The 7620-nt window shown below is 48.6% G+C and overlaps 1 protein-coding gene across 7 annotated transcripts in view; it reads left to right on the top strand.

The window, feature by feature from the left end:
- The first annotated feature begins 4561 nt into the window (after positions 1 to 4561).
- Snph (syntaphilin) overlaps positions 4562 to 7620 on the top strand; it is a 39250-nt gene continuing 36191 nt past the window's right edge. For 4 of the 7 annotated variants that reach the window (XM_013352242.2, XM_026787106.1, XM_005363168.3 and 1 more), the window contains exon 1: positions 4562 to 4971. The gene's annotated coding sequence lies outside the window, so the exon portion shown is untranslated. The remainder of the gene's footprint in view (positions 4972 to 7620) is intronic. The other 3 variants (XM_005363169.3, XM_026787105.1, XM_013352243.2) reach the window with 2 other exon arrangements.

Raw genomic sequence — 7620 nt, 5'->3', positions numbered from 1 at the left:
TGACTTCCCAGCTTAAATTTGGGGAGTTGGAACTTAGTAGCAATATAATTTCCACTTGGAAGCTGTGACAGAGAAATGTCTAAACCTTACCTACCTCAGTCTCAGTGAAAACAAAATCAAAGATCTCAGTACAGTAGTAGCTTTGCAAAATCTTAAAAGAATTGAAGTTTTACTTGTTTAACTGTAAGGTCACAAACCTGGAGGATTACAGAGAAAGTACTTTTAAATTGCTGAAGTAAATCACATGCGTAGATGTTTTGGGCAGGAAGGTAGTGAAACACCAGACTTGAAGTACAGAAAAGTATTTCAGATGGATAGGGATTCTTCAATTCTTTCAGAAACCTTTAGAGTATGGCATTTAAAATGTTTAAGAATTTAGGACTTTTCATGACAATGAGACACATTTGCTCCTGGCAGCACCAATCTACTTCAAGAGGAAGATGGACATCGAAGAGGCTCCTTATGAAGTTGGTTAGCCATTTGGGCAAGAAACTGTTGCATAAACTGGACATGCAGGACCCACAGAGCAATGACTGTTAAACTTGCCTAAAGATGAGAGGATCCTTCTGGGTTCCTGCTTCATAAAAGAGTCTGCAAGACATTCTGCAGGATACAGAAAAATGTGTTAGACAAACTGCCAATATAGGTGGAACTGTCTTTAAATTTTCCTGCTTCGTGGAAAAGGCTGCTGGATACTATGGGCCTGTAGGCTAAAGATGGATTCCCCAATGGTACAAAAGAACTTTGGGTGACTGTCCAGGCAGCGAGATGTCTCTTTCAATTCTAAAATTTTGGAAGTGGCTTACAATGCACTTCCTGTTTACTTAGGTAATATTATATCCTTCTGAGGTCTTTGATAGAGTTAAAGAATTCACAGTTGTTATAGTTCTCCTTAGTTATGATAAAAGATAAAGTAGACATAAATATTGTAACTGTAATTTTATTTGATACCTGTTTATTATATGTAATTTTACTATGTTAAAGTTAAAGCCTTCCTTATTGCTTAAACTGAAAAGGAGAAATGGTGTGGGAGGTCCTTCTGTTTGTGTGTTGCTTTCATTGGTTAATGAATAAAAAAACTGCCTTGTCCTAGTTGATCGGGTAGAACTTAGGTAGGCAGGGAAGACAGAACTGAATGCTGGGAAGAAGAAAGCAGAGTCAGAGAGACACCATGGAGCCACCAGAGACAGACATGCCGAATCTTTCCTGGTAAGCCACTGCCACGTGGCAATACACAGATTAATAGAAATGGGTTAAACTGAGATGTAAGCATTAGCCAATAAGAAGCTAGAGTTAATGGGCCTCTAGCTGGAGGGGCTGCAGGCAGAGTCAGCTGAAGGGGCTGCAGGCAGAGTTAGCTGAAGGGGCTGCAGGCAGAGTTAGCTGGAGGGGCTGCAGGCAGAGTTAGCTGGAGGGGCTGCAGGCAGAGTTAGCTGGAGGGGCTGTAGGCAGAGTTAGCTGAAGGGGCTGCAGGCAGAGTTAGCTGAAGGGGCTGGAGGCAAAGCCAGCTGAAGTGGCCACTGTCTTGTTCTGGTTCCCAGCTTCAGGGTTTGTTGTCTAGAGACCAGGCTGGAAGATATACAAGGAAACAAAAATGCTAAATTCCTGCCACTCCAGTGACTTACCGCCCTGTGGCTGCCTTCTCCAGTTAGCCCTGCTGGTGACTCCCTTAAGAAGCCTCACATAGCTCCCATGTGTGCATATTTTGTTCCGATTTTATTGCTGCATTCAGTGGGAGCAGGATGCTCACCCAGAACGGGAATGAAAATTGCTTTTGAAATGGAAAGAAATTTAAATATTTCCTAATTAGTACAAAACAAAATTACTGATTTCTTTGGAATAATTTTTATCATGTTTTATGTTTCTAATCCTCATTTCTTGCAATTTACATTATAACTAAACACTGATTCTCTTCTCAATTACCTGCTTTCAGAGGCTCTGGAGAATTCTTTACTGGCTGACACCATTCCAGATGGGAGTAGTGTGGGTGGAAGAGCTCTCTTGCTTTGGGGACATTGCTAGTGGAGACTTCTGGGAAATGTAGTCTTCTAAGTACGAACGTGGGGGTAACAACAGGAAAGGAGACATGGAAATAGATGACATCTCAGAACTTTTCTTCCCACAATCATGCAATGATTACATGGTGTTCTTTTGTTTTGCTTTAAGTATGAAAAAGTCACTTGTTTGATTTAGGTGGTCATTAAGATAGATAAAACATGTCCTCAATTAGCTCTAGAGAGCAGCACTAGAATTTTTCAGACGTTTCCCATGACCTTTTCAACTTCAATGTATTGTTCTTTCTATAATCACTCTTTTGTGTTTTTCCAAAATGAATATATAATGATGGCAATTTGATGGGAGAATTCAATTTTAACTGGATATTTAATAGAGAGAAAATGTAACAAATGCCCCCAAATAGGAATTTATTGCTAAAGAAAGAAAAAAAGAAAGAAAGAAAAACCCTGGTAGATTTACTGTAAATATGAACTACAGAAAAAGATTTTACTTTATAAGGAATAGGGAAATTAAAATAATGATTTCTTCATAAGTATTTTTTGTTCATAAGCTACTTTGGAACAGCTGGCCAGTACTGCAGAACCTTCATGTGAATCAGTGAAGTTCCCAATTCTGTTGGAAATCTCAGCTTGGACAGAGAGTAGAAGGCTCCAAGCTCAGCTTCGCACTCCCTGTCAGCCAGTATCTACTGCCTGCTACCACGTGTTAGAGTCTATTCTGGGCACTGGGGCTATAGCAAGAAAAAAAAGTTCTTTCCCCCATGGTGTGTACAGTCTAGTGGGGGCTAGTAAACAGACGGTCTCTTCAATTACAGATAATTAAATACAGCGAAACTCGGACATAAGTGCATGGGGTAGGGGGATGCCGGGGAGATGGCTCAGCCACTAAAGTGCTGGCCAGCAAACATGAGGGCCTGAGCATCCACGGAAAAAACAGACATGACAGCACTAGTCTGAGTCAGTGAGCTGCATGCATGTTCACTGAGTGACTGGCTCCATAATATGGAGAGTGGTTAAAAACCCCTCTGATCTACACACACACAACCGTGCACACACATGCACAAGCACACACACAACCAGGCACACACATGTACAAGCACGCACACACACAACCGTGCAAACACATGCACAAGCATGCACACACACACACAACCGTGCACACACAACCGTGTACTCACATGCACAACACACACAACCCTGCACGTGCACACACAGTAAGATAAAAGTGAAGGAGGAAGGAGTGCTTTGTAGGTTGATCCAGGAAGGTATATTACTTTTCTCAACACTGTAACCAAATAGCTGGCAGAAGGCAGCTTAATGAAGGGAGGGTTTATTCTTGGCTGTGGCTTGAGGGGAGGACAGTCCATCGTGACAAGAAGACATGGCAGAAAATGGATGTCCCCAGTCAGGAAGCAAAGAGATGAATGTTCACACCGAACGAACTTTCTCTTTTTCCCTTTTGCCTTCAGCCTGGACCCCAGCCCACACCTAAAGTGGTGCCATCCTTAAGTCCCTCTGGAAACACCCTCACAAACATACTTCCTAGGTGACTCTAAAGCCAGTCAGGTTGACAGTGAGGATTAACCATGGCGGAAGGGCTCCCTGAGATAGCCCTGTCTGCACAGAGACTTTGCGGAAGGAGCGAACTGGAAGTCTGGGCTGTTCCAAGCCCATGAAACAGCCAATAAAGGCTGGGTGTGGAGGCCCAGCAAGGAACAGTTTGCCGACAGTAAAATGAGGGATGGGCAGAGACACTTGAGAGGACACCAGAGCGTTGGGGGTTGAGTAAAAGCAGGTGGCAAGGTGATCGAGAAAATTCCCTGCAGGCTGTGAACAGGAGCACAGCTGATCAGACAGGAGCCCCTTCCCACTCCACCAGTGGGGCAGGTGAGAAATCAGGCCAACGAGTTAACACAGTCAGAAATGGGTGGGCAAGAAATGGACCCTTGAAATCCAGTTTCCCGGACTTTGTAGCCCCTGGGTCCCTGTGATGCCTGGTAGAAGGCAGGGGAGAAACCCACAACAAGGATCTTGGGTTGCGATATCTTCGCTTATCACTTATATTTCCCATCCTTCCAGCTTACTATTTCAACACTGCCAAGGATAACGTTTCTTAAGTGCCTTCGGGTATTTAAGATTCCTATTAATACCACTTATTTAGAAAGTCAAGAGCTGTTCACATTAAATAACTCTGGCGCTCACTACTTCAGGTGAGATGCCTGTGTGTCAAGGAGGAAGACTGGCGTGGGAACACTGAGGCCCAGAAGGTGAAGGGGCATTCCCAGGTTCACATCGCAAGTCAGCGGATTGAAACCCTTTGTACCCCTCCCCGTCCTCTAGCTCCGCGCAACAGCTAGTTGTGATAATAAAGGACCCTATGCCAGCGTGCGACTGTCCTGGCTCCAGGACACCAGAGCGAGACCAACTATCTCTTTAAGAGGGAAAGTGAAGACGAGCGGCTTACGCAGCTGCCTGCGAGCTGCCGACTGGCTCATCCCCTCCATCCACCTCTCCTCCCCCGCCCTCCACCTCACACTCCCGGCAGCCCCAGCCCTAGCAAGCACCCGGCTAGCCACCTCCAGCTGGGGCTCCGGAGAGCAATCCGGCTGCCCTCCTGGGGCAGCCCAAACCATGGGAGCCTTCGCAGGTGATGACAAGGACCCCGGGGACCTCCGGGCCCACCGCCCAGCCGCGCCCGCCGCACCCAGGAGTGCAAGTGCGGGGGTGCGGGGCGCCGGCCCAGCACAGGAGCTGCCCTAGCCCGTGGCGGGCAGCGAGTCCTCCGAGCTTTGCAGGCTGCGGCCACCCGCGCTCACCAGCCCCTGTCTCTCTCTTCCCTACCGCCGCAGGTTGCTGATCACCGCCAGGCGGCTGCTGCAGCGACTGCAGAGGCGCTGCGCCAAGAGGCGCGGGAGTCGTGCGAGCCGGCGGGACTGCGGAGGGCGAGTGGACCCAGGTGAGAGGCCGCGGCGGAGCGGGAGGGGATCTGTGCGGCTCCGTGGCCACCGGGGGCGGCTTGAGACCGCTTGCTGCGGCGCAATCCGGAAGGGGCACCAGCCGAGGAGGGGGATTAATCGTGACTCATTCCTACCCTCCCTCCATTCCCCTGCATCCTCCTGAGCACTCCTCTCCCTCACGTGAAATTTACTAATGAGAGGATGCTGATTTCAGTAGGGAAGACGCCCAAGGTCTTCCTTGACGTGTAGTAGGTGGGTTTTAGGGAACAATTCCTTCGCCCTTCCTATTTGTTTTCTTCTTTTGGCATTTCGCAAACCTGTGAGCTTCTCTTTGGAACTGCACACCCACCCCAAGGTCAAGTGTCTACGACTGCTTCCTTCCTTTCCTGCCCGCTGAGAAGCATCAGAGCTCTGCAGTAGAGCTGGCAAAATTTCCCATGATACCTAGGGTGGGAAATTTGCCTCAGTCTCCCTGGAGCTTCCGCGGTTTATGCTGTTTTCTCTTTCCACTCCCTAGCGGGGAGCCAGACGGCTTACAACACCTGCCAGCCTAAAAGTCCACATTCCGTGCCTCAACTCTGCAGGGGTGGGAAAGCTGGTCACGTGCTGCCCGCTTCCTTGCCCTTCTCTGCCCATCTGGGGATGTAGGCCCTCGCTGGAGTGCCAGAGTTTCCCAGATAATGCTGGTCTCCGCAAATCGAGGGGTACGTAAGGGAGAACCAGAGCCTGAGCTTCTGGGCCCTAACTTGCTGGTTGGCCCCAAGTAGTCATCTTACTATTTTGGTGATGTTGGTGTCTGCTTATCTGTTCAGTGCAGCTGAGCTAGGTGATCCATACAATTCAGTATACCACTTGAGCGTGGCTTCGGCAACTCTGGAGACTCATCCATTAAAACAATTTAAGTTTAGGTTCTCGAAATATCTGGGGTCCCCTTGGTTAATCTCTTTCAACTCTGGACTTCTCAAGTGAAATGTTGACCTTGTGGGCCTTACAGCCTGGAGGCGTCAGTCGGTTCCATGGGGGACATCCCTGCGGAGCTGATAAGTTACTTATCCTCCCCTAAACTTCCTCATTTGTAAACCTGGGGAGAAGGATGCTTGCCTTAGAGGGTTGTCCTAAGATGAGAGTCACGTGGAAGCTCTTAAGACAGTGCCGGCTTGACTGACACACACAGCAGGTTCTCAGGGATCCAGAATTGGAGGTAAATTAGGAGAGGGTTCTTTGCCCTACAGTCTCCTCCACGTCCCAGTAGAAGGAGTCACCGCAGGGGGTGGTGGGAGGAGGGAGGGGCTGGTAATGGCAGCAACCAGGAGATGCAAACATTGCCGACCAGAGAGTTGCAACAGTTCTAGTAAATAATGGGTCACCTGCAGGCATATATAACCCAGCCATGGGCTTGGAGTACCCTGGCATCCAGGGGTGTCATCCCTCAGGGAACAGGAGCACCTGGGTCTTGAGTGCTGGCAGGGAGCCGGAACCAGACTTGCAGATCTCACACCAATCCTTTTCTTCCATGGAATCTCTTCTGAGACTGAAGCAAGGGCCAAGTCGTGGTTGCCCACATCGCCTAGTCTCTAGCTTCTTCTTGCTGTCATTTTCAGTCTACCGTCCATCCTGTCTAGGTTTAGTTTATTCCAGATAGATGCCTTTTGCCTTTTGACAGCAGCGTAAAGGAGGTTCCCAACAGGGTGGGGCGGAGCTTCTGCTGCAGCATCAGTTAGGTCAAAAGAAAGTGTGATGAACCCCCACCCACCTGCTTCTGCCCTAAATCTCTGCTAGACCATGAGCTCCTCCTGGCAGAGGCCCGGGCTTTGCTTCTCTGTCCCCAGCCTCTGACCCATGACAAGGCATAAAGTAGGTGCTTAATAAGTGTTGCGTTAAATACATTTGAGAGGATGATGCTTTCAAACCAACTGTATGGGGGAGATGTAATGAATTGACTTTCAAAGGCTGCGCATTGCACAGGTGTTGGTTGTCATAGAGATTACTAATATTCATTATTGCCGTCAGCTGTGCCTACCAGACATTTTACCTGCATTTCTATATCCTCATTAGGGGCAAAGGGACCAGGTGGGCCTGGGAACCTGAGGTTGGCAGTCAGGGTCCAGATGGCACTGGTTAGTGGGACATTGCTGTGGGGGGGGGCGGGCTGCACAGAACTAATCGAGCTCAGAAAGACAGCAGTCGAAGGTCAGAAGACCCAGGAACCGGATGCCAGTCCACTGCCACCTCAGTGTGTGACCTTGGGCTTAACCCTCCAGTGTTATGTTCATCTGCATCTGTACACTGAGGAGACACTAGGTGGTCCCTGAGATCCGCCTGCCTCTGCCTCCCCAGTGCTGGGATTAAAGGCGTGCACCACCACTGCCCAGCTGAGAGGACTTTTAAAAGTAGAAATGGTGGTTATGTATTATGTATTATTTATTATTCCTAATATCGTGTATGGAATGACAGAGCGTTGTAGGTGGTCCTTACATCCATCGTATCTGTTAGGAGGGAAGAAGGCTAAGAGTTCAAGAGATTAGGGATGAACCAGAAGGGAGTGGTGGTCTATCTGGCTCAGAAGCACCGCCCGTTTCACTGGCCCTGCTGTCTCCCACGTGTACCTTGCATGTGTGTGTGCGTGTGTACATGCGGACGTGCATGCA

The sequence above is a fragment of the Microtus ochrogaster genome, linkage group LG8 (assembly GCF_000317375.1).
Source record: "Microtus ochrogaster isolate Prairie Vole_2 linkage group LG8, MicOch1.0, whole genome shotgun sequence".
NCBI lineage: Eukaryota > Metazoa > Chordata > Mammalia > Rodentia > Cricetidae > Microtus > Microtus ochrogaster.
The sequence above is the reverse complement of the archived record's forward strand: the minus strand, read 5'-3'. Positions and strand labels throughout refer to the sequence as shown.